The sequence below is a fragment of the Notothenia rossii genome (genome assembly GCF_949606895.1).
Source record: "Notothenia rossii genome assembly, chromosome: 8".
NCBI lineage: Eukaryota > Metazoa > Chordata > Actinopteri > Perciformes > Nototheniidae > Notothenia > Notothenia rossii.
This window is the reverse complement of record NC_136906.1, coordinates 16,979,739-17,005,748: the sequence shown is the minus strand read 5'-3', so window position 1 is coordinate 17,005,748 and position 26,010 is coordinate 16,979,739. Positions and strand designations below refer to the sequence as shown.

At 41.1% G+C, this 26,010-nt stretch overlaps 1 long non-coding RNA gene across 1 annotated transcript in view; it reads right to left on the bottom strand.

The window, feature by feature from the left end:
- The window catches only part of LOC307016677, a 56,059-nt gene that overhangs the window by 14,712 nt on the left and 15,337 nt on the right, over positions 1 to 26,010 (bottom strand). The window contains exon 2 of the long non-coding RNA XR_013801864.1: positions 4,399 to 4,460. This is a non-coding gene — a long non-coding RNA (uncharacterized lncRNA). The remainder of the gene's footprint in view (positions 1 to 4,398; positions 4,461 to 26,010) is intronic.

Here is a 26,010-nt window from a genome sequence, read left to right as displayed (position 1 = left end):
GTGACTGCATGTGCCGAAACGTGACGGTTCTGGACAAATATGGATACCGTTACACCCCTAATATGCAGGGAAAGGTTTTGGAGTCACGCACTGCTCAGGTTATAAGTTATGAAAATATATTTTCTGGTGCTACAGTTAATGATTGTGCCCTCTATTTCTACTGCGGCTCAAATTGACTTTGCACTGAGGCCGTTTACCGAAGTCAGCCATGCATGACGAGTTATTTTAAAGGTGGTGTGGAGAGCTGACGTGTGGCTAGGCCAGGCCAGGGCAGCGGCTGGGGTCTCGGCTTAGTGCCTCAAGCCCCTCGCTCCAATGGTCACACAGCATCAGCTCCCGGCCCGAGCCCGGACACTGATTTATGGGACAGGGGGATTACCCTCAAACCAGCCGTGAGGACCACCCAGATGGTGGCACAGGACGACAGCCGCACAAACACACACAGGCACACAAAATTAAATATACTTATACAATCATACAAACACTTACTGTACATGCATCTCTTTACACAGAAACCCAAATAAATCTACTTACTTAAATAAATAGTGACTTAAACACAGACAAAAATGTTGCTATCTGTATGAAATATTAAAGATTGTGGAAGTAAACGAGCATGAAAACTGCATATGCCATTTTTAATGACACTGCTAACCACACACATGCACTAGGAGGGATTAGTTGAGGCTTCCTCATTAGCTTTAAGATAGGAACCAACTCTGCTCAACAAAATCACGTCATTTTTTCTCACATAATTTAGCATAATGCGTTACTGAAGGGTGAAGAAATGTTTATATTTTTTCTATCTGGACTGACCCAAGTCCTAAACAAGATATTTCTATGTAGTGACAGATGGAGAGCAGAAGCTGGTCCCGAACTCTGGTTTTCATCAATTTCGTAAACTCTCTAACATTGTTGACATTTAACTTGATCATGATGTTTAATAATTAACTTTCCACTTTTGCCTGATGCAGGTTTGGACTCCGCATTTTCATTCTGAATGCAATTACTATCCCTAATACTTTTCCACCAAGTCACATTTTCATCTAGGAACATGTGCAAATATACTGAGCAAAAGAGAGAAACAAAGAAGAAAAGCACATATTTCTCACTTGCCAGGGCACAGCGCAACTCAACCTCAAGGCATCAGATGGATGGGCTTAACAATAAGATTCAATGACAAATCGGACGTGGTGCATTCCTTGAGCAAACACTCACCTCATAAAAGGGAGACGGGTAGACAAACACTCACCTGCCCTAAGCTAATAACTTGTGTGGAAGCAAACACACACCCGGCCACACTTAATCTTGTTGATATGTTGGGGAAATGAGGGAAAATGAACTGCTGAAAACTGTGCTAGAATAAAAATAGGACCTGATTTCAGCTCAAACATCCAAATGTAGTATTTTTCATAACAAAATCCTACCAAAGAGGAAAGCAGGATCTATTTGTACTATTTTACTGTGCTATAGGATGTTAAAATTGACTAGTACACAAATATAATGTATAGGCCTGCTCTGTTTAAGGTTTCTCTTAAAGCGGACCTATCATGCAAAATGCACTTGTGTACGTCTTTAAACATGAATATGTGTCCCCGGTGTGTCAGGGAACTCAACAAGTGTCAGAAACCACAACCCTCTCCTTTCCTCCATACCCAAATCTCTAAAAACGGGGCTGCAACGGATCTGATACAGATTTGAAAAATCTCTGACGTCAGAAACGAGGAGCTCCGCCTTTATGGGCAACTCTCCACCTATCAGAAGGAGACAGCCACGGCCATTGCCGTTCGAAAGCGCTGGAGACGCTGTAGTACATATGCCAGGCCTGTAGGTGGCGCTGTAGTCTGCCACAAAAGCAGTGAAGAAGACTTCTCAGATTCAGCCCTTGCAAAAACCGGGCTAAAAAAGAGCAAATAGAGCGAAATGAGGCATAACTAAAATGCATGATCTGTTTGGTATTTTGAAGAAAAACAAATGTGCAGAAATGTTTTATATAGGTATGGCCCTACAATATATTATTCAAATATAGCAGGGGTGGGGAACCTTTTTCCTCTCAAGGGCCATTTCAATTTGTTCAACATCCTCCGAGCTCTTTACAAAATATTGACCTCTGCTTAAAAATACTAAAATCACAGCCCATTCATTTCGCCTTTCTTTCATGCTGTGCAAAGAAAAAGCAACCCTCTTAATCCAGATATTTTACCATGACTTGCGCATGCAAGTGCACGGTTGTGGCATGACCACCAAAACAGAAATATATGCACACAAGGTGTGTGCAAATGTATTTAGTTTCCTATCCATGTGAACATGATTTAAGTGTGGGGGGGGGGGATCTAACCTCCGCTAGGGGGGCATGCTCCCCTGGGAAGACTTTTTTTAAATGTTGAAGTTAAATGCATCTATCTGGTGCACTTTGAGAGCAACCTTAAGAGATCTATGGATACATCTCTCAACATCCATATGAAACAGAACTGTAAGCAAATTTATTTTTCTTTATGGATATTTTACAAATCACTCCCCTTTCAAACTGTATTCTTGTTTATTAATAACTTTTTTTTACCGTCATATAGTATTTTATACCTGTTTATTTCATTCTCTTATTTTTTTTATAACAATAATTATCATATAAAGATGTGCCTTTATCTCACTGGTTGAAGAAAAAGCTTCTTATATTCGTTAGCATAGCTAGCTAACCAGATGCTAATAACAACAAAGTTATTGACTGTATGATCAGTATGACAGATGAACAGATCGCCACTCGGCTTACAACTAAAGACACAGCCATGCAAAAACTGCAGCATGTGTAAGGCCCGCAATTTTCTGAAGTGCCGGAGCCGTGTTCTGGTACTCTCCGGCAGAACTACACCCCTGTCAGACGAGACATATACCACGTGATGACACGTTAGGCTCGTTTTGGGTTCAAGGACTGCCAGGAAAAACAGGCGTTCGCTTGTTTAATTTTTTTGCGGTCTAGATTTCTTTCATTTTTGTCTTTTTTGCGTGTGTTTAGAAATTAACTAGAGGGCCATGTCAAATGGTCTCGTGGGCCGTATACGGCCCGGGGGCCGGAGGTTCCCCACCCCTGAAATATAGCATGATAGGTCCACTTTAAACAAAGCAAAACAATTAACATACATTTAATTATTTTAACTATGGCCAACAAAATGGCTGCAGGAGGAGGTTTGATGAGGCTTACACATAATGTTTTTTTCTGATAAAGTGACATTAAAGACCTCATGTTGTGGTCACGTGTGTGTTCATATCTCCAAAGATATTTGCATGTTTGTGTCAGAAAAACATTCATGACTGGACTTACTTTCCTCCCAAACAAACCACACACATTTTCCCCCATGGCCTTCTTTCCCAGCAAAGCAAAGTGACAGCACAGCTTCAGCGGGATGCACCCTCAACATTTCCTGACCATGTAATTCTCTCCAGCTGCCTTCTGATTGGATACTAAGAGGCAGCGAGGATGAAGAGAAGAGTGGTGCGGTTGTGGTGGAGGGTGGCGGGGAGCTTGTTGGCAGCGGATGCATGAGAGAAAACAAATTCCTGCCCCATTGCCATGGAGATGAGTCAACAGCAGGTCGGGGGGGCGCAGAGAGGGCCGGGGGTTGTGGGGCACGGGGTGACCTGCTGTAGTTAACAATTCATCCCCGTATCCGGCTCCCAAATGATTGGGCAAACACGGAGTGCTGCGGAGTCAAAAGGGCCCCAAGGGGCTGAGAGAGGTGCATCACCCTGGGGTGACATGCTGACAGGCACACACTGGTTGGTAGAGGGTGGACCAGTTGAATGAGGTAGTAAGGGATAGGGGGCACCAGTGGAAAGGGAGGGGGGCTGATGGGATGTGGGAGAAGGGCTAAGTACATTGAGTACCGCAGGCTACAGCACAGTCACAAAACAGTATTGATGGCTGTGGCTTTAAAAAGCAGTGTCATTAAACGGTTTGTGTTAAAATGTCATTTTGAGGATGAGAACAATCTCTTAAGTAAACCACAACAAATACCACCCAGTGAATTATGTTTAAATTCTTCATGTTAAGCTAAATAATTAACATTTGGCTGCCAGTTGTGCCAACAGTTAAAGTAGGTGTTGCGTCACTTTTATAAGCCTAAACCACAGTAACATTAAAAGTCCCTGGCATATGTCCGCTTTGTTTAGGATAGTAAAAACAGTCAGCACATCTGCGTAAGCCACACGATCTGTAAAGTAAAACACTACTGGACAAAAAAGCTTGGCGAAATGAATATAACATCACGTTATGACAGTTAAGCTTGCCCAATAGGGACACGGCTAAGACTACAGACGTAGCAGAGGTTTACAGAAGAGAACTTTAACACTGAAACACCACGAGCACACTGAGACTATTTGCAGTCTTTAGAAACATTATATACTCACCAGAGAATCCCTGGGAAGCAATTAAAAGTTGACATCTCATTCCAAGAATTTGGATTTCTTCACTGTGAAAAAAATCAAAAGAAGACAAACGTCACTTCACACACCAACTAAAGTATAATATTCCATCTGCTTAACTCTTCACTATCCGTTTGTTCAGCTGGGTTCATTTAGGTAAAACAGTGTTCGAGCATGTAATATGAGGTACAAATGGAAAAAGTGTTCAAAGCCTCAACCCACAGGACCAGGTTGCAAAACACTGACCACTTTTCAGAGGTGCAGTGCGCTGCTTGACAATAATAGTTCAGGGACAGAAATAACAGACGGGTGGATCTCATCAATGTCACATCATACAGAATCACAACGCTTCAATAATGTACTTAAAAAAGGCTAGACTTTTAGTAGTGTAAGGTTTTGTCTCAGTCAGCAGAAGCCGTCATTTACAACTTCATGCACTGTCACGGCTTGCTCCCCAGAAAGGCAAACCAAATCCCATTATCCATTTGGCCATCTTACTTTCAGGGGTTGAAATGCCACCATTACAACAAACCTTTCACTGGGCAGCAGTGTAAGGAGGGTGTGTAAGCAGAGAGGACTTGTTACTGGTTCCTTACTGCTACTAACGTCAGAGCGCAGTTTTCATAAACACTCATGAAGCATGTCTTTCCTTTAGTGGGAATTAGTATCCTCTCTATAATAATCCACCCAACAAATCTTATAAATGAAAAACAGGACTGCATTATTTTATAGTGTGTCTGAAAAAGAGTGAGGAAGGAACAAAAACAAGTGGAAAATAAAAAGGATGATAAAAATAGCAGATGTTGAGAGTCACTTCTCGAAAGGTGTGTCATTCAGGGAGTTTGGGATGAAGTTCTGGCTGCAGCTGAGCTCTAAATTTAGCATATTACCTAAAATAAAAAGTGAGTTCAGTCGCTGGCACTGGAACTTTCTCCTCCCCGTTTATGACCTCAGTGGTGCAGCAGGCGTCACTCATGACGAAATACAAACCATATAAAACAACGAAAAAAGACCTCCTCAAATACCCTGAGTACATAAGCAAACAACCACAATCTAATTTCCCTATAAATGATCTTATTATGGCAGTACAGGTCGAGATAAACAGAGAAATATGGTTGTGTTCATTCTAAATTTAGACCTTTAGACTTTGAGCATGAATCACCTTTTACAAAACAACTTTTAACTGAAGACAGTCTCTATTTGTATTTGAGAACTAAAGTGATTTGCATTTAAATGAATGTATACTTGACTGTGTGTACATATAGGGAATAAAGGATGTATGACACATGACCCAAGCTACTGTGTTTGTTTACTGTCTCCATACATGCCTGGAATGAGCCTGTGTGTGGCAGGCTGGGGAAGAGGATGCCCCTGGGCCAGGCTGAAGAGTAAGTGAAGCAGAAGTCCCATCTAAGCTCTAAAGCATGCAAGTATCAGGCCTGTAACTAAAACACAAGCATAAACACAGGCGATGTTAGGGATTACACCCTGCGATATCGCCGCAGGAAACCAAAGACAGCGCAGGTGTAACCATCGCCGCGGACATTCTTCCACATCTCCGTTCTGCCAGTGGCGGTCTGACTGACAGCTCATCATCTAACCTTGTTGGCTGTGTGAAACTTGTGTAAATATCTGCAGGGGGGTTGTATGTATGTCTGTGTACATGCATGTTAGCCTGTGTGTATATGTGTGTGTGTGTGTGTGTGTGTGTGTGTGTGTGTGTGTGTGTGTGTGTGTGTGTGTGTGTGTGTGTGTGTGTGTGTGTGTGTGTGTGTGTGTGTGTGTGTGTGTGTGTGTGTGTGTGTGTGTGTGTGTGTGTGTGTGTGTGTGTGTGTGTGTGTGTGTGTAGTAGAAGCCACAGGTGAGGAGGACACACACACAGAGATGGATTACAATGGCCTAATGTCATGTCAAAGAAGCCTTGCAGCACAATACCACACACTGTACATTTTTCTTCGAGAATCAATGTTATTGCTTTTTAATTTGTATTATTTGTGTCACTTTACCTTGGGAGTTAAATCTGATCTGATATATATTTTGAAAATAAGAAAATACTCTTATAGCAATTAATCAAAGATACACACATAACATTTTAAACCTTTTTACTAATAAGGTAGAAAACATTATGTTTCTTGCGCATTAGTTAGCGTAACAAGGGAGGGGGGAGGAAAGCTTTTTTTCATTTCCTCAGTAAACAGCACCCTCTAGAGCAACACTCTCCATGTAATCCTACCCCTCACTCATTGTTGCTGCCTTTCTTTATAAAAATCAAGACAGTTATACTAAGATTCATCAGGAACAGTTACTTAACATAAAATGCTAAGAAATCCATTCAATTGTCAAAATATGAAAATCCTTCAAAGCTCACAGGCTTTTGATTTTTCTTGTGTAAGATTTACCAAATAAGCAGGTTGTTTTGTTCTTTGGATTATTTCTGGGCCACATACGCACAATTACAGAGGTGAGGTTGAACCACTCATTTTCCCAGTGTGAGTTGATAATGAGGCAGGCCCTTATTAAGATGTTTGCTTTAATCATGTGCAGGGTTATTAGGGGCGGTTTACAGTACACAAGAGAGATTATCGTAGGCCACGCATGACGGAAAGGGCTGAGGAGGCCAACGATAAGCCAGCTACCCACAACTGTGAAGCGAGCTGAGAAATATGAGCGCACAGTAGGACATGAAATCCAGCAAGACAAACCTCTCTCCCCCTCTCTCTGTCTGTCTCATTTGCCCTCTCTCTTTTTCGCCTCAAATCATGTTACACAACCACAAAGGAATGCCTTGTATATCGGAGACAGATTTAAAACAAGAAGAAAGAAAATAAACAGTAAAGAGGGGATCACAGAGGGATCTATAGAAGCAGTAGGTATTGTTTGCTTCCTTTCTGTTTGTATAAAAGTTTGTATGAGAGAACTATAAAGGCACACTGCAGTGACACACAAGTCCAGACACATACGCACCTAACTACTTCACACAAGCTTACATAAACTAAATCAGCCCGAGAAACACAGTTGTGTGCACCAACCCGAGAGCACTGCATGTTTCATCTATATTTTTCCATTCCTTTAATAATAATAATATAATTAATAATAATAATAATAATAATAATAATAATAATAGACATTTCTGTTTAAACACATTTCGTTGGAATTTAGGGAGCACTTGGAAATCCATCATTTTATGAGCTTTAAACTTTCCCACAGATTTCCCACTGTTTTTTTCCGTGCATTTGACCCACACACATTAAAGTAGCACTCAATTAGAGCGGCACTCGAAGCCTGAAATGTGGCACTTGTATGCTACTTAAACATGACATATAACACTCAAGTTTATGAGACCCGTTGTATTACAAAAAAAAACGTTCCATACATGTGGACAATGGAAAATTATTTAAATACAATTAAAAGAGAGAAGTTGAAAAAACAAGTTTCAACTGAGACCAAAACTGAGTAAAATCGTATTGGTATGAATGGATCATGAAAATCCACACATATTATCTATTATCTTTGATAAGAAAACAAGTTTAATTTACATCAAAATTAGGCCTGTCTTCATTGCTTAAGATGATTTAGCTGCCAAACTAGCAAACCACAAATACCTGAGATTAAAATGAACATTTCACACATATTTTTGCACAGCACAGTTTGACAGAATTAGTAAAAAGGTGTGTAAAGTGTGTGTGTGTGTGTGTGTGTGCGTGCGTGCGTGTGTGTGTTTATATCCAAATGTGTACCAAGTTAACAGAAGGTCAGAATAGTGAAGTATTGTTTGCTCTCTTCCATGTACTCTTGGGGACCAGTCTGTTTGAGAGTTTGAACAGTGACGTGTGAAACCAGTAAAAACAGGACATAGCGCCACTGTGTTTGCTCAAGAACACCCAAAGAATGGACTGCCATTACAAAACAAAACCCTCAGCCAGCATTCCTCCTGTCCTTCAAACCTTACCTGCTGAACAAGATATGACACAGAACGGAAGAGGTAGTTACAAGAAGATCTACTTCATGGTGGGATGACTTGCAATTTGTTCAAAAGCTGTCAGCTCTCTGACCTTCATATCTGACCTCAGGAAAGAGGCATGCATCTACACGTTTGCATGAGTATATATGCTCTTTCCCTCTCTCCTCTGAGTATGAACATGTGCACACTAATGCAGATAAATACATACTGTAACAATGGTCCAACAAGCAGGCATTAAACACACATGATATTTGGTAAATGTGAGTAAATAATACGTTACTTTAAATGTGTGAGTGGTTGAATAGTGATCCTTAAAATGTAGTTATATAATTTAGCCAATAGCGCTGCAGATATACTGTTGGACCTATGTACACCTGGGCATAATACTTCCACAATGACCTTGCAACATTGTTAATCATGTCTACAGCACAGTTTATCAGCTGAACAATACGAGTTTGCAAACATCATTTTTGAAAAATTTGGAATATAGCACACTTGAGTCATCACTCAAACTTCTGATGCCCTGCTGTTCGTTTAAAGTTTAATTTGACCTTTAATTTGTTCATTCTTGTTACGTGCCAGGCAGGCTGTACTTGTGGCTGTACTTTTCTTTCCCTCCTGTGTTTCTCTCTTCTCCCTGTCTTCTGCACAGCTAATCAGCAGCTGATCGGAATCTGCCTGTGCACCTGAATCTGATGGCTGATTGGATCCCCTCACCCTCAGCTGGCCTATCAGCAGCCAGGGCCGACCATAAAGGAGGCACCCAGGAAGTCTTCTCTCTCTCACTCTGGGCCTGTTGCTGATGAAGGAGCCTGCAGTGTTTAGCAACTCATGAACTTTGTATTGTCTGACCTTTGTGAAAGTGTGTGTGTTGAGAGGTGGAGGAGTTAGGTAAGTCTGGGGTACCCTGTACATTTCTCACCACGTAGCAAACTAATGTTCAGACACACTAGGTTAGCGGATTGTTGCCACCCCTGTATATTGTTTTGTCAAATTCTTTGTAGTTTAGTTAGTGAGGGTTTTTTTGTTTGAGTTTTGGTTTCAAAGGATATATGTAGAGATAGGCCTGGTTTTGTTATGCTTGTTTCTTTTGTTTGGCACAATCCTTTGACTCCTCCTCCTCCTCACCAACCGAGTGTTTCAATTATATGTCTGTTCGGTTCTGGGTTTACGCAAAATAAAACTTTTGTCAACTGTTACACTGACTCCCTCATTTTTATTGGTTGTGTGTTATTGTCTCCAGGTCCCCTAGACCTTAGTGGGGACGTAACAATTCTACAGAGAACATCTAAATCCTGTCCCAACCTTCCTGCCATAACAGATCAATAGATCTAAAGACAAAACAGGTCAAAATATGAAACCATCCGAAATACCCATATGCTTCCAATAATAATAACTAGGGATGTCCCAATCACCTTTTTTTGCTCCCGATCCGATCATTTGATTTTGACAATCTGCCGATACCGTTTTTTCCTGATCCGATCTTTATGCAATACATTAAGAGAGAAAAAAGGTAACAGATAACGGCTGGTCATCCAACGCGATGAATTCAGCTATCTTGGCTTTTTTTTGTTTGGCCTTTTCACTGTTCTGGGGCAGTTTCTCTTTCCTTCTAAAAGTCTCTGAAAGTGTCGGTTGTTTCAGTGCCGTTACCTGAGTGGCCGCTGTGTACTCGTCGTGTTGTTGTTGGTGTTTGTTTCTCAGGTGGCGTATTAGATTGGTCGTGTTGAACGTAGCTCTGTTCTTTCCACCACGCGGAACCTCCGCATTGCAAACATTGCATCTGGCTGTTACACTGCCTTTGCTTTCAATTTTATAATACTTCCAAACTCCTGACATTTTCTCTGTCCCGACTCCCGAGTCACCAGCTGAACGTAGCCTCTCGTTAGCTTACTGCTACTATTAGACACTGCCCCTGCCCACTCTGTTGCCAGATTTGAGAGAAATAAGCAACCAGATCTATGAAAACAAGCCCAAAAGAAGCAACACATATTTGATGTTGTGTAATTTTAAACCAAAACTAAGGCCTCAGGATGACTTTAAGACGTAATCATGGTCATTTTTGTTTTGTAAAATTAAATACATATTTTATATATACATTTTTTTTTTTTTTTTAAATTCCCGGTCCTCGATTTTTTTCGCCCGATTCCGATCTTTTGAAAATCACGTGATCGGCTCCGATCCCCGATCACGTGATCGGATCATCGTTGATAATAGCAAAAATATAAAATAAAAAAACAATTTTATCTGATCTATTTTGATAATTAATGCATTTTTTTTTGTAAAATGCACAATATTTTCTAATCAGCTACAGCTCCTGAAATATGGGTTTCTTAGTTTAACATAATTGAACTGTTTATATATCATTTATATATATATCATTTGTGAAATGTATATTTAGAATTGTATATTACGTTCTGATCTTTTTTTATTCTAAATGGAATAACAATGAAACAAATGGGGCATAAACTAGATATTATTATTATAATTGTTTAAACAGTTCCTTTTCTTGTTTTTAATTTTTGTATTTTATCCATGGTTAAACGTTAATTTAGTGAATGTAGAAAAAGAAAAAGCCGCAAATGCTCAGGTTTGTGAAGTTGTAGCAATAAAATGTTATCAATATTGCCTAAAAGATTTCTTAAAGGAATAATAGAAATGCTATATAATTGTAGATGACTTGATCAACAAACACTTATTGCAGCCCTGATTTATACTTTGGATGCACACTGTTTTGGTAGTTAAAATGCTGCAGGGTGTCATGATAGATGATATCCCAATAAATTGTATCTCACATTTTAAAACAGCAAAGGCAACAGACAGTTTAATAACCTGGCTTTTTCATCCTTCTGTCTAGCAGCTGTTTTATGAAACATTTTAATGATGTTTTCGTGAGAGATGCCTGACCTGCTCTTATGTAACAGGTGATTCAGCCCATTAAAACAAGCCGATGGATCCGATAGTAAAGTTGGGTGGAAATTCATCAACTGGAACATATGAAAGGGGAGAGAGGCACCAAAAGATTCCAGCCCCCTATGCTCCCTGCCATCATCCTCGTATCAGAGGAGCCACTGGGAGAACTGGATGTGATTTGTATGTGTGTTTTTGAAGAGGGGTGCTCATAAACAGCCATGAAAGGGGCCCCTCTATTCACCCCTCTAGCAAAGATGCGCTTCAATGGGCAGGCCTTTTGTTTTCCCCTGTTCACAAAACCTTAAACGTGGAAAAAAAAAAAGGGGTTGATTCTCTGGATGTGTGCAGGCCCAAATGATGCCATTAGATTGGTGCCCGCTTTGGGTGAAAAAGGCTTCAGTAGCACTTGAAGTGATTTAAAAGATGCAGGAGAGAGCTGCCTGCAAATCCTATTTGGGAATAACACTGGAAGAGAATGGGGAGGCAAAATGCCAAGCTAGTGATCATTCTATAGTATGCAAAATTGCTCTCAACTCCATGAGTGCCGTGGATGTTAAAACAAAAGATGTGGAACATTCCTTTGTCACGTGATGAGGGTCGATGTGTTGCGTGGGGTCAGGAAGTTCACCAAACTTCCCACGCTGCCTTACGCCATAAGATCACAACCAAACTCTTTATTACTGGCAGGGAGAATTTAGTCAGTAAGAGTGCCAGCACAGAGATGAGCCATCAGAAAATATAACAAACAGGACTTCCTTATCAGCATAACCAAGCTAACAGACTAATTACACATTCAAGATGAAAGAATGTCTTATAAAAACATTGCACAAAAAAACATTTCGCAAGAGATTGTGTCAGCTATGCAAGGGATGTTACAGTTATTCAATTAAAAAGAAAATGCTTGTGCACCTTACTCGAGCTGTCTAGAAATATCCCAGTCAAGCGAGCTGGTGATAATGTGCCAGCCAGTGGCATTGTGCGGGACATGTCATCATGGTGCCCGCTCGCCGACAGCAACCTAATAGGCATGAGAACCTTGCAGTGTCAACAAAAGGGACAGTGCCAAACAAAACCACTTGTTGTTAGCCAGAGGGCTCCTCAACAGGCTAGGTCCGGTTCCACTCTGCTCGGCCTTCATTTCCAGTTCAATGATGTCTACTTAACATTCACTCGAGAATATTAATTAATTTGAGGTTGAATTTCTTTATGTCTATAAAGAAATTCAACCTCACAACTATCAACAGTATACACAAAATGTTTTACATATAAAGGGTTATTATATTGGTGGCTATGACAATTGACATGCAACAAGTCTTGGAACTACTCAGGGTTTTATCTATGCAGGTTTTCCACATTCACCAGGGCGTGAGAAGAACAATATGTTTTATGATTGGCAAGGTTATACGAGGCTCATGGGAAGCGTATCTTCAAAAAGGTACAGAACATTTCTAATCTCTAAAAACATATTAAGAAATCATTATTTCTACACAAAAGGTGAGCTAGACCGAGTGGGTTGGAGAAATGTAGTGACTCAAATGGACTCCTAACTAATGTGTTTTCCCTCCACTTGGCATATTTGTCAGCTGTCTGGCCTGCCAGGAAACATCACCTCTGATTGTGAATGACAGTTCAGTCAATTGCCCTAAATACCTCACTTATCAGTGCTCGTTAGTAACACAGTTTCAGAAGTAAGAGATAAAGTTCCTGCGTTAGACTACAGTCACCTCTGGACAGTAACTTTATGAAGACACGCTGTTTTCTTCTTAACAACCACTCATATCAGCTTATTTTCAAGGTTTATTTTTTTACTCAGGAAAAGATAAAGATTTAAACAACTTTTTTTTTTAATTACAAAAAAGTAACTAACCAATGCTCAGCCTTGACGCAATGCTTAAACATTTGAGCCGAAACACTGTGAGGACAAATTCAAACATTACACCAATTAATCTGCTGCTCCTCTACCTACTGTATGTGATACCAGTGTAATGTCTTCTGGGATGCATGACACAGATTGCAGAAGTCAATCAATGAACTTTCAAACAACCTTCCAGGACAACAAGCAATTGGATTGTTTTTTTTTATTAAAACAAAAAAATGTCATGTCTAAAAAAAACATTAAAACCAAGTCAAATCAATAATGAAAACATTTTATGACTGTCTCCGTTTCCCAGTTTCGTGTGATTTTTCACATTAAATAAAACAAAAAGCAATGTCTTTGCAAGTTCTCTACCAACAATAATACTGCTTGGAAAAAAAGGGGAAGAATTTCAAAAGCTGTCTGCGGGGCACAGGACACCTTTACATGGGAGTGTATTCAAATGACAACTGAAAGACAATATGTGGTTAAAAGTGTTAATGCTGCCATGAAGTAGCAGGTTCTTGAGGGTGAAAATAATAGCTGGGGAAGAGCCATGATGTCATGATGTCAGTGGAAGTCTTTGCCATGGCTTGATATGGGTCCTGTGGGCTCCTACTGATAAGATTGAGGCGCAGGTCATTTGGAAACCCTCAGTGAACTGCTTGTTGGCTAACAATGCTGCCTCAGTCCCAGCTATCGGAGCATCTCACCACAGACCACATGTGGGCCAGCCGGACACAGGTAATCAGGGCCGTCAGAATGCAAGCAGCTCCTCTTGCAGAAACCCCAAGCCACTATCTCCACCTTATATAACTATAAACATTCATGATATAAACCTGTATACAAACATATTTTATGATTTTTATTTTAAGAACAAGTATAATTAAATTCTGAAAGTAGCTGGGCACTTTTGCAAGGACTCAATGTGTGCTTTGTAAACATTTCCCACTTCTCCTCACTTAAGTGACCCTCCTTCCACAAGCAGCACCACAGACTCTCTGTCGAACCGGTTGGTGGCGAAATCACTGTTCATTGTGATGCCTGTTGTCATGGATACACCCAGGTGTTGCTCCCGAGCCAAGGCAGACGAATCAGAAGGCACTCACTAATCCACCTCCATACCAAAGTGTGTCAATAATCAGGAATGCACTGTCTAAACTAAACCATTGTTCCTCTGCCAAAAGAAATCACAAATATAAAGCACTGACATCGCCTGTGGGCACTGCCGTCTCTGGGACTGGAAAAGAAATGAACTGAAGACAAACAACAAGAGTCAGAGTAGGAAGAGGGAAGCTTTGATAATGCTCCAGACAGCTTATTATCTAAATCATGAAGCTGTCTTTTACAGTGGGGGATCTATAGTGTTGTATTGTTGTGATTGACTAAAGCTGAGCAGTAGCTTCTTTATTTGACAAAGTCTGCGCTCCTGAGAAGAACAGCTGCAGTCAACAGTTGGAAGGCTTTGAACTATCACTAAGCCCTGAGACAGCAGGAAATATCCTCTTCATTTCTTTGAATTCAGCCCCATTAGAGTTCAATTCAGAACATAAACATGTAAAAGAAAATAATCTCACAAGGATTTATGCAGATTCACCTCACAATAGCGTCTGATCTTTGTGGATAAAAGCTACCGATGTCTTCCTACTGTTCAAGTGTCCCGGAGTACATTTTTATTACTTTGCTCCTGAGAATTGTTTGAGGAAAGTTGCAAAGTTCAACATGACAGGGGAATTTTTCTAAAAGTAATTTTGCCCTCTGTGTCATTACTCTTATAAGTCTTACTTTTGAGAGGTTGAAAGGGTGCCGACATTTTTAAAAGTCATCTTGACATTTAGCAGAAACTTGGGAGTCTTAAAGAAAAAAAAGTCCATACTTTGAGATCAGACATGCAGACATGAGTAGCTCTAAGTCCACCCTATATAAGAAAAGACAATAGCTCGCCTGTTGTCTCCCCCCCTGCATGTGCACATGTGTATGTGTGCATTGTTGCGGTATTACAGAACAGAGAAGCGCAGCACCGGGTAAACGGATGCGGCCGGAGTGGTGAGACCAGTGTGGAGCGCCCCAGCACTGAAAAGGTCCTCCTGAGAGCTTTATTGTGTGGGCTAGCCAAAGCAAGTTTGGTTTCCCCGAGATGCAAGGCTTTGCTGCAAGCCACAACAATGAGCATCTTTGTCGAGCAACACTATTATCTTAGCGCATTACTGTAAATGACAGGAGAGGGTAGTGTGTCAGAGATCCCACTTAATGAGCTCCAGGTATGTGCTTGTCATAAAACAAGAAACTAATTTAAACATCTGCAGAGCCGAGAGTCTTTTGTGACTAAGAGCATGTAAGTGGGGATTTAAAAACTGCTCCTCAAAGTTATTTTAGAGGATTAAGCTCCGAGGAAATTGGGATATGACAGAGTTATTTTTGACAAATGTATTTAAAACTGATCTTCTGAGGGTGAAATTTACTGTTTTTCTTATTTTCTCTCTTAAATTATAAATGAAAATGTGAAATGAAATGTTTAATCTCCAGCATAATATTATTATTGTTTGTTTAGGTTCAAGATCTAAAATGAAAGTTTTGAATATGATTGGATGCAAAATATACTTGTATAAAACTTTGGATCCCTTTGATAGTTTACAGACTTCACTTTTGTGCTCTTTAAACCAGGTTAAACCAAAAACAAATATGGCTTCAAACGTATCAAATCAAGTTTTATTTATATAGCATATATATATATTTGGTCGAGCCAAAGTGCTGTACGTACAATAAAATACTTTAGAATAAAGACACTTTACAACAAATACAACAGCACAGTTTGTACAGAATATCAGTATGAGAAAACGACACCCTCTGTCCTTAGACCCCCACATGTATGTGTGCATTGTAAGTCTTACAAGAGACGCTCCACAGATTGAATTGTCCATTCTTGGTGTCAAGTCCCCCTGAAGGGCTAAAAACACAGATCATCTTGTTAAGTCAACAGGTCAAAGACAATCAGACAGGCAGAGGCACTTGGCCCGCTGTGCTAGATTACAACTCAACCTGAACTTGAACTCTCTGTCACCTGATTCAACAACCTGTATTTTTGACAGAGCTGGTTGCTTAATGATCATCTGACCCCAGACTTAAAAACGTGTCCCTCCTCACTTCGCAAGTGTTCACTTGTCCTGATGTCATGTGCCTAATTGCTCCCGCTGCGTGGGATGTGAAGTCTGATTTGAGGTACATTGTTGACTGTGTGCGCAGGCTTGTGTATGTGTGTATGTGTGTGTGTGTGTCTTATGAGCCAAGGTAGCACTTGCCTGCAGCAACACACACACTCATGTCTTCACCCGCCACAACCTATCATTACCGCTGTCACGTAGCCACCTCCGCAGCGGGCCTCACAAGCCCCGACAACCACCAGCACACACACCTGGAGGGCCAAACACTTAGTTCCCAGCCCTGTGCTTCGTAAACACCACCTTTTAACACACACACATACATACACATACATATACACACACACACACACACACACACATTCATATCCTGCAGCCTCAGCTACTACTTTAGTCCTCCCATTCGTTGTAAAGTATGTCTTACTTTTCTATCTCCCCAAACATAAATGGTTTAGTACTTTTTATGTATTTCCTTGCTATCCTTTTCCACACCAGCTGTGTGAAACAGGCTCCTTTGACTACACAAATAACATGCCACAGTATGTAGTCAAGAGCAAGCACAGTACAGAGAAACAGATTCTGAGAATTCACCCTGTTAAACAAAATAAAAATAATTTTCCAATCCATTTCCAGGCAGAGATTGTTATTAATCTACGAGCCTGATACTTGATCGCATGTATTCCTCCTTGCACATTTCTTCATCTATGTTTGCTTGAGCCAGGGCAACTTGAGTGTGCACACAGTTGAAAGAACACATTTGACCACTGAACACGTGGCTGCCGTTGCACACCTGAGCCACACAGGCGTGACCTTTACAAAAGCTGTCATCATGACAAATCAGACACAAGAATAACTTTGTATGATCCCAGCCTGCCTGTTAAGGGCTGCTCTGTACAAACACACACTTTAGTCAGAGTCAATCGAGGTAACAATAGGGGACCACTGGAACGTGCTACCCCAACAGAAGCCTTTGAAAAGGAGAAGAATCACTGTGCTGTTTGCCCTCCTTTGTCATGTTACAAGCTTGTCTTTGGCCTGTGCTTGCTCTGCAGCCTGTTCTATTCAGGGAGGGCTTAGTATGTAACAGGTTACTCTGATAGGTGTGTGAAATCTGAAACCAACAGGCTTTAGAAGTAAACTGTACAAATGGAGATTCCTGAAAAACGGCTTGTCACACCTTGAGAATCTTGAATATAAGTGAATTTTATTTCAAGGATCTTGGACAAAAAATGTGTTTCTTGCAAATTAGTTATTGCATGATGTCAGGTGTAGGATATGATATGCATGGCTAAGGCAATCTGTCACCAGACTAGATACATACTGTTGAGGGTTATGGCAAGCACTTGGGTTGAAAAGAAATGTGTGTAAATAAAAGAGAATACCTCTTGTTCTGATGAGTCTACTTAAATCCCCTTTTTTATAAAAAAAAAAAAGATTGAAGGAGTGTCATGCTTAATCTTTGGAATGCTCTTTTGCCATTAGTCAGTTGACAGTAGGTACATTGAAACAGTGAATACTGGTCATTAAAAGATGTATGTGCAATGTAAGGATTCTGACCTTATTACTGTGCCTACAACTGTGTTCGCATGGGTTGCCTATGTGCGTTTATTTGCTGTGTGTTACAAATGACCTCATAAAACCCAAAAATATACAGCAAGGGAGTCTGGGAAACATCAGCTTCGAGGTATGCTAGAGTGCTCTGGCGGTGTCTCCCCGCTTCATTTACATACAACAATATACAGGTCCACAGCCCACTCCCAAACACACATACACAAACCATTCACAGCATGCTAAACTCAATCTCTCCCAGAGAATGTCTGTGTAGATGTGAGTGTGTCTATAAATGGGCTGTAGAAAAGGTAATGTTCTCGAGAAACATCCATTCAGTATGAAAAGGGTTTGAAAGGGGTGTAGTGAGATGATACAATCAATATGTTTTTCAAAATCAGTTCAATATTAAATAATTATTTAATGTTTTGTTTAACGTCAAACCACAGCACAAGGGAAGAGCAGTGCAAACGTATTCCTTCTTCTCCGCTGTTTGAGGCACAATATGTGATTGCTGTGAGAAATATGCAGAGCTGTCTCCAGTTAGAGAACTTGGGGAAAGATGCCTCAGGATGTGTGTGTGTGTGTGTGTGGGGGGGGCATCAGGCATGATCAAACAAAGCACATTCAGGTACAGTTTGCCATCTGTACTTACCCCCAGCCCCGCAAAAATGTATTCGCCCCCGCCCTCTCCATCTTCATACAAAGTCTTCGAGGTATATGGAGTGTCAGAATGAAAGAGGCCTTGTCTAAGAGGCTAATCCTTGGGCGATTAGTCAACGCGTCTCGATTAAAAGCTGGCAATGCTGACACGCCCCGAGCCCTCAAACACCCACCAGTGGAAATGGCAGCCCACAGGTGTCCATACAATGTGTCTCATTACAAAAAAATGGGTGCTTGGAGTTGGGTTAGAGACGACTTTCTCATGAGACAGAGGAGAAGAACGAGGCAGGAGTCTGAGCAACCCTTTAAAAAAGGCATGACAACGGCTGCAGAAATGCAAAAAACACAGCAACATTTATTTTTCTATTTTCTTTTTCCAATACTATAATGCCTATATGCTCTTTCCCTTGTTGGGGTTGAATTAACTATTTTCATGAAAACGTAGGAACCAAGGGGAGTCAGTAAGTGAGAGAAAGAAAGAAGTGGCACTTTTGTTTGACAGATTATCCCCTCATCAGTGGATGTTTTCTGTAAACAGTTGTTTTGAAGTGGAAGGATTGAAAGCAAAGACAGGTATTTCATCTAAACAGCCTGAGCCTTGCTTTCCATCAACATTAATACCTCATCTTAGGGGTATTATCAAGCCAGAACATGCCAGCAATGACTAAAATATCCTGACTTTTACAACACTGTGCACAATCAGGTATACAGATATTTTAAATCAAAATGCACTAAGGTAGCTTGAATGCATACATAGTCAAAAACGATCTAATACAGTGAACATGTTTATTCTGAAATAGATGACTGATGCTCCTTTTGTGAAAACATTTTTACACTGCCAAGATGAAAGAGAAATATAGATGCATACGAAAAAATAAAAAAAATCATAAATAAACGAAATATTTGTAAAGATTACATTATGTTTTCCATTGGCTTCAAACTACAAACAAAGTCTGACCAGTTCTTGTAACTACTGTGTAACTACATCACTATCGGTGGCTAATTCATCCATTGTCATTGTGAGTTTAAGCCATTTTTCTTAATCTGCTCCTAGTTAACCCGTGGCAGCTTGAGTATCAGGAAATGACCTTTGGCCCTGGGGACAGACTACTGTACTTCCTCAATCACATTCATCGTGCGCCTAACCTTGAATGAAAGCTCCAAGCGGGAGGGAGGGGGTGTCTTTGGAGACCGGACACAGAGAGGAATCGCTTACCACTTTCCCCGAGAGACCCCAATGGCGTTACACAGAGGGGGGATTCATATAACAATGGCAAGAGGGAGGGCCTGAATGTTTCCTGAGATCACATGTTGTTAAGAAGATCGCGGCACTTGCCAACTAGCCAGGCAGTCCGGCTTTATGCGGAGGTCCATGGGGTGAGAACACACATGGTTTGAGTTTGCCTCTGTGTAGGACCGGGAGGAAAGAAGAGGCCTGGTAAGAGGAACCCTCCAATTCTCACTTCCTGCTTCTGCTGGAAATGTGATCTTGGTGCCCGTCGTCCCCATCAACACAGAGCACAGTGTTCACCCGGCAGCCAAGGAGATGGCATGTTCATCCGAAGGGACACCCCATCACACCAAATCAGCTTGTCATCACCCTGAAACCCAGGCTGATGTTTCCCTAATGAGCTGGGAGGGGGGCAAAGACAATCCCATTCAATCATGCCTTTAATTATCCTGTGCCACACAGAAAGTTAGGTGATATTTCTTTCTATTGCAATAATTTTGCTAACACTGGGGTTAATAAATCTGTCCAAGTTGAATGGAAAGTTTAAGAAGTATGTCTTTGTCTGCAGCAACACAAGAAACAAACGCAATAGGTAGAGCACTAAACAGGTGTTCAACAACATACAGCAGATAGATATTTGGAGCTGATAATCTGAGTAGAAAGAGACATGGGTGACTCATGGGGAGAGGCCATAATTATAGGCTAGTTCAATAGTCTTAATTACCTTTACTACCTGAAAGCCAAATCAGTGTCACTTAAAGTGCTCCTGCAGGGAGGAACTCCAGCTGACCTTGCCGTCCCTCCTTCACAGCAGAAGATGACTCACTCCAGCATACCACAGCTTATATTTGGTCAGGTAAACACATCGCACCAATAAAAACTCTCATCAGGGCTCACATGTACCCATGTTTCCACTAATAACAGAGATGTCAAATACGGTAAGACAATACCGAAGCTACTCTGGACAACTTTGCAGGAAAGTGAAGCAGCTTTTGGGCAGCAAGAACTGTTTTGTGAGGCAAGTGTGTGCTGTTGTGTGTCCATGTGTGCTTTGTGTGTTGCCAGAGCCCTAGTTTCATTGTGTATGCTCTGCTGTGTCTGGGTCAGCAGGGCTCTTGACTGAATTCTTGCCCCAGCATGAAGGAAGTTTTAACAGTGTTGATGCAGGAGGAGGAATGATTACATTATAAAAATACACCGCACCATATGTCCTAGTGAGAGATCAAACCATGAGGTGACATACAGTAGAATTTAGCAGGCCTTCTGCAGCTCGCAAGGTGACACAGACTCAACGCAACTTCTGGCTTACTCATCTTCGGACAGAGAACACGATGGAGTGACTTCTTAAACAGCTAATGCTTATTCAGAAAGTCCCTATAGTTGATGGTCAAATTGGACAGAAAGACATCACAAGGGAGAATGTGTGCTTTGAAAGCCTTCAGCTACCTTAATGTCTGGTTTTCAATCCTGCTGTTGTGACCCCAGAGTTTGTTTTAAGTCCAACCAAACACATAAACAGCTGATTTTAATGATGTTCACACTCCCTTCACTTCTCCATACTTTTCTTGAAGATGTGCCAGTCAGTGCAATTAGCTAGTGTGTTTGGTTAGGCTGAAAACACGCTCCTTGGTCTTGATGCACCATTCAGCTACTGAGTGGGGCACTGTGGGAAAGGTGCCGGTAAAGAACAGTAAATGCAAATGCGGCTTTGGCAGCAAAGGTCATCAGAGCTACTTCACCCAAATACAAACACGGCAAAACCAACTTAGAGATGGCTAAAAAGCTTTTCCATACAAAGTTGCTCATTCTGGGTGAACATTTCCCACACAAGTTCCTCCTGGTAAGGAGCCAGTTGGTTACCTCGATCAGAACCTCGCCCTCTTTCTTCCCATCTCCATTTCACTCTCTCTGTACTCTCCTTGTGTCTCACAACAAGACGGAGCATGCTCACTGTAAACCTCTTGGGGGGTGAAAGGGATTTGGAGATTACTTTTATTTTGAATTCCTTCCCCTTAATGTGGCAATTACCCCCCCTCCCCTTCCCTCTCCCTTACCTCTTCTCTCCTCTCCAGCAGCACAGCACAGAGTTTGTTCTAAAGCACATCTCGTTTATGTTTTGTACACAGAAAGCATTTCTTTCAGCCCCATTTGAATCTAACATTTGACGGCATAAATAGCCTGCTACGCATCAATTTAAGGTGGATTAGATGTGACGGATGAAAAAGTGTGTGCTGAATAGGAATTCCTTAGTTTGAGAAGGATAAGAAAAGATCCAACCTCCAAGTAATTACTAATAAATGTTACCTACAATTTACAGATCTAAAGACTTTGGATTAAAAATGGCTTTGGAGTCACATAAATGCATTTGAAGTGTACTTCTGTTAATCACATGTAAATAAAGTTTTATTAAAAGAAATTAGAAGTACATTTATTTATAAAACTTTATTTAAATCAAAGTTGACAGAAGATTGGAAAAGGAAACTGTAGGGCTGAACTTGTGAAATGTATTTTCCTTAATGAAAAAAAGTAGATGGCTAAAAGCTTTAAAACCAGAACTCTATGAATCCTAATCACACGTTTTCTGCTGCGTCATAAGCCTAGTCATTTGTGTGTAATCTTATTAAGCTGATCAGAAACTGTGTGTGTGTGTGTGGTGTGGTGTGGTGTGTGTACTGTGAAATCTGTTCAACATCTAAGACAAAGGTCAGCAATGCCACACTTATAAAAGTGTCTGTGATGTCCTAAATACCTGATTTAAACCATTTGTGTAACAAAACCAGCCGGGGTTGGAAGATATCTCTACTTCATTTATGGTCCACTTTTCAACGGTCTGTCTAACCCCTCAAAAGTGACACAAACTCTCTTTGGTAAAAGAATCCCATCAAAAAGGCTTCATTTCCCTCTTTTCTTTGGTTGGAAGGCCAGTCACAACCCTCTTCTTGTCACTGAATTGTCATATAATCAACGCCTCCAAAATGGTCTCAACTAAACTACTTAATTGACTGTTCTTTACATGGAGGGATTACCTGCTAAGAGGGGGCAAAGAAAGGGAGGGAAACCAAAACAAAAGAGGAAGTGAACGGTCAGTTGGAAGGAGGGTGGCAAGACACCAAAGGATTATCCCTGTCATCTGTTCTGTGATAAAAATACATCTTCAGATGTGTGGGGAGACTTTGTGAGGCATCCAAGAAAAACGTGTGCTATCAGGCACTTCGGAGGCACCCTCTCTCTAGGACAGAACAGAGGAAGGCCCCTGCAGTGAGCATTCAATATGTCCTTCAGTAGCTACAGTTAAGATACTCTGAGGACGTACAACTCTTTCCATAGGCATGCCAGGATATTCTCTCACACTGTTTGGCACTAATCTGTCCTGCTCTGTATCTTTATGTTACTTACTTTACACAGCTGCCCAGGGCCCAATCGGGCACTAAATATGTAGTTGTAATGTCATGCTGTAATGTTATAATCTGTTCTTTCCATTGTTTGCCGGGTTGCCAGCATGTTCTATGATTTTCAGTACCAACAGGGAAAGTCGGGTAGTAAAAGGAGGTTCTGTGCCGCTGCGAGGTCTCACAACCCTTTAGAGCAAAGCTGTAGAACGACTAAGTACAACAGGGACTGATATAGTCTATAACCTGTACACACACACACACACACACACACACACACACACACACACACACACACACACACACACACACACACACACACACACACACACACACACACACACACACACACACACACACACACACACACACACACACACACACACACACACACACACACACACACACACACACACACACACACACACACACACACACACACACACACACACACACACACACACACACACACACACACACACACACACACACACACACACACACACACACACACACACACACACACACACACACACACACACACACAGCCAGCTGTGCCACTGACGTAGGTGGAGTCCAAGTATCAAGCCAACACAGGCCTTTATAATGGAGCTAGATTTATAGGTGTGGTGCCCTGTGTTCTATATCCAATTACAGATTTTTACAATGATAGCATGTTAAGTAAAATGTAGTACAAGAGTGTTAGTGCCATTGCTTTGACCTAGACATAGCAGCCTTACGAAGCCCTACTGTTTAATTTCACCATATAAGGTTTCAGCAAAATGGGCTGATAGGCTTTCTCCTCAAGGGTGCAGAGGTAATGTCAGAAATGCAGACAGGAAAGGTTTTTTTTTTTTATCTTCCAGTCTGTCTTTCCCTCAATCTGCCTCTCATGTTCAGGCTTATCGCTCCATTCTGTCTTAGCTCACTCGCGCCTCCCCCATTCTCCTTTTTTTTCTTCCCCTTTCTCTCGAAGGTGCACTTTTATCTTGTATTTGACAAACAAAGGTGCGATTAAGTGGCCAGCCTTCTAACAATATTTCATTAAACTAGTAGAAATGGCTAACTCTGACTCCAGGGAAATTCCAGCTGGGGTTTGATAGGGGCCGCGGGGCAGTGGGAGGGGTTTGGTGGGAGTGAAGCATCGCCGGAGGATGAAAGTTGAGCTACATCTCCTTTTTGACGGATTGGTACAGACAGGGAAACTTTACACATTGTTTATTTGACCATGCTTTCCGTATGCACATATCATATTAAAAACCACAAGTGTTCGGGAGAGGATTCAAAAGAAAGGGGCTCTTTCCTTCCCTCAACAATACCCGAGCTGTTCGGGCTGATTTATGCAGCACAAAGGTCTCGGCAGGGGAAGAGAAATACACACTTTCATGTGTCACTCACTAATACTCTCTAATGCCACCGATGATCTGCAGTGACACTTCGAAGCTGCCATGTACACAGAAATATATATGGACATACTGTTTGCACACAGTTGCGGCTATTATCTTCCTCTGACACCTGGCGATCAGCAAACAATTATTAAGCCATCAAGCTATTCAATCCTGTTGCTGTTGAAACATAATAAAAAGGCGATGGGATGAGACTGGTGACATCATTTACATTGAAACTGTAGGAACGGCATATTTTCAAAAATCCTAACATAACATAATCTAAGCTTAATAAGAAGCATGGTTAGAAACAAGAGGCATGCATTTTACTCTTGTGAATTTAGCACACTTAGATTTAATTTGTTTCCACCTACAATTAAAAGTAAAAAAGCATGTCCTTATTGTCAGCATTATTGATATCACAATACATAAAACTGTGTGTCAGCTGAGGAGTCTTACAGCAGTCTCCATGTGTCTTCACATTTGCAAAGCAGATGTCTTGATTTGAGCATACCAAGAAAATGTGTCATTCCCCCTCGACAAGACGAGGGACATGAAAATACACAAAGAAATGTAAGTTTGCAAAGTCTGCAATGTGTTCAACAATAAAACCACTCAACATAGCATCCTGAAGATTTGACATGTAGGACATCAAATTGCACAGTAAATAAAATACTATAGTTTCAGTCCAAGATGATTAGCAAAAAAACGAAGACCACCCGTGTTCAACTTCTTTCTTATAAAAACTGTGACTCTCAGGTCCAATCACGAATCATAGATCAGACTGTTTATGAGACAACCTGTAAAGACCAGAGGCAAAGACTCAGCCACATGTTTTACTGCTCTGTTTGAATAATCAGGTACAAGTAAAACAAACAGCTACACAAGAGATGTTTAGCAAGGAGCTCAGGATCCAACTTGAGGTAATAAGTGTTCATTAGTTTGAATAGCATGGCTCCTGGAGCAAATGAAATGAAGACCACATCCAGGTAATGTAAATACACCTAAATCTCCTCCACTGTCTGTCATGACTAATTGTCTCACTTTCTTTGCAGATTGCGTACAAGTAAAGCAGGAACTGAAAGATTATGCCATCCTGACCCAACAGTTTGAGTTTTAGCCTAATTACAAATAGAAAACTGAACATTTACAAAAATAATTAATGCTCATGGGGGTACAGAATAAATAACTACAGTATAAAACAAGAGTGACTCTTTGATAAGTCGTTTTATTTCCTTGTTTTGAAGTGCTACGCTAAGACTGCAAAGTGTTAAAACTAAAATGTGTGGAACACGAGTCAAGGATTGTTTAATCTTCAATGAAAGTTTAAAAATATTTATCTCCAATGACCCGATGGTTATGTTTTAAGCCTCTGTTAGTCCATTAGGCAGATGCTGGTGTTTGGTGGCACATCTTGATTCCACCTGAGCCCAGAGAGAGGCGGTGAGGCATGGCCCAGTGGTCCAGATGGCCCCCCCATCACAGGCCTGAACA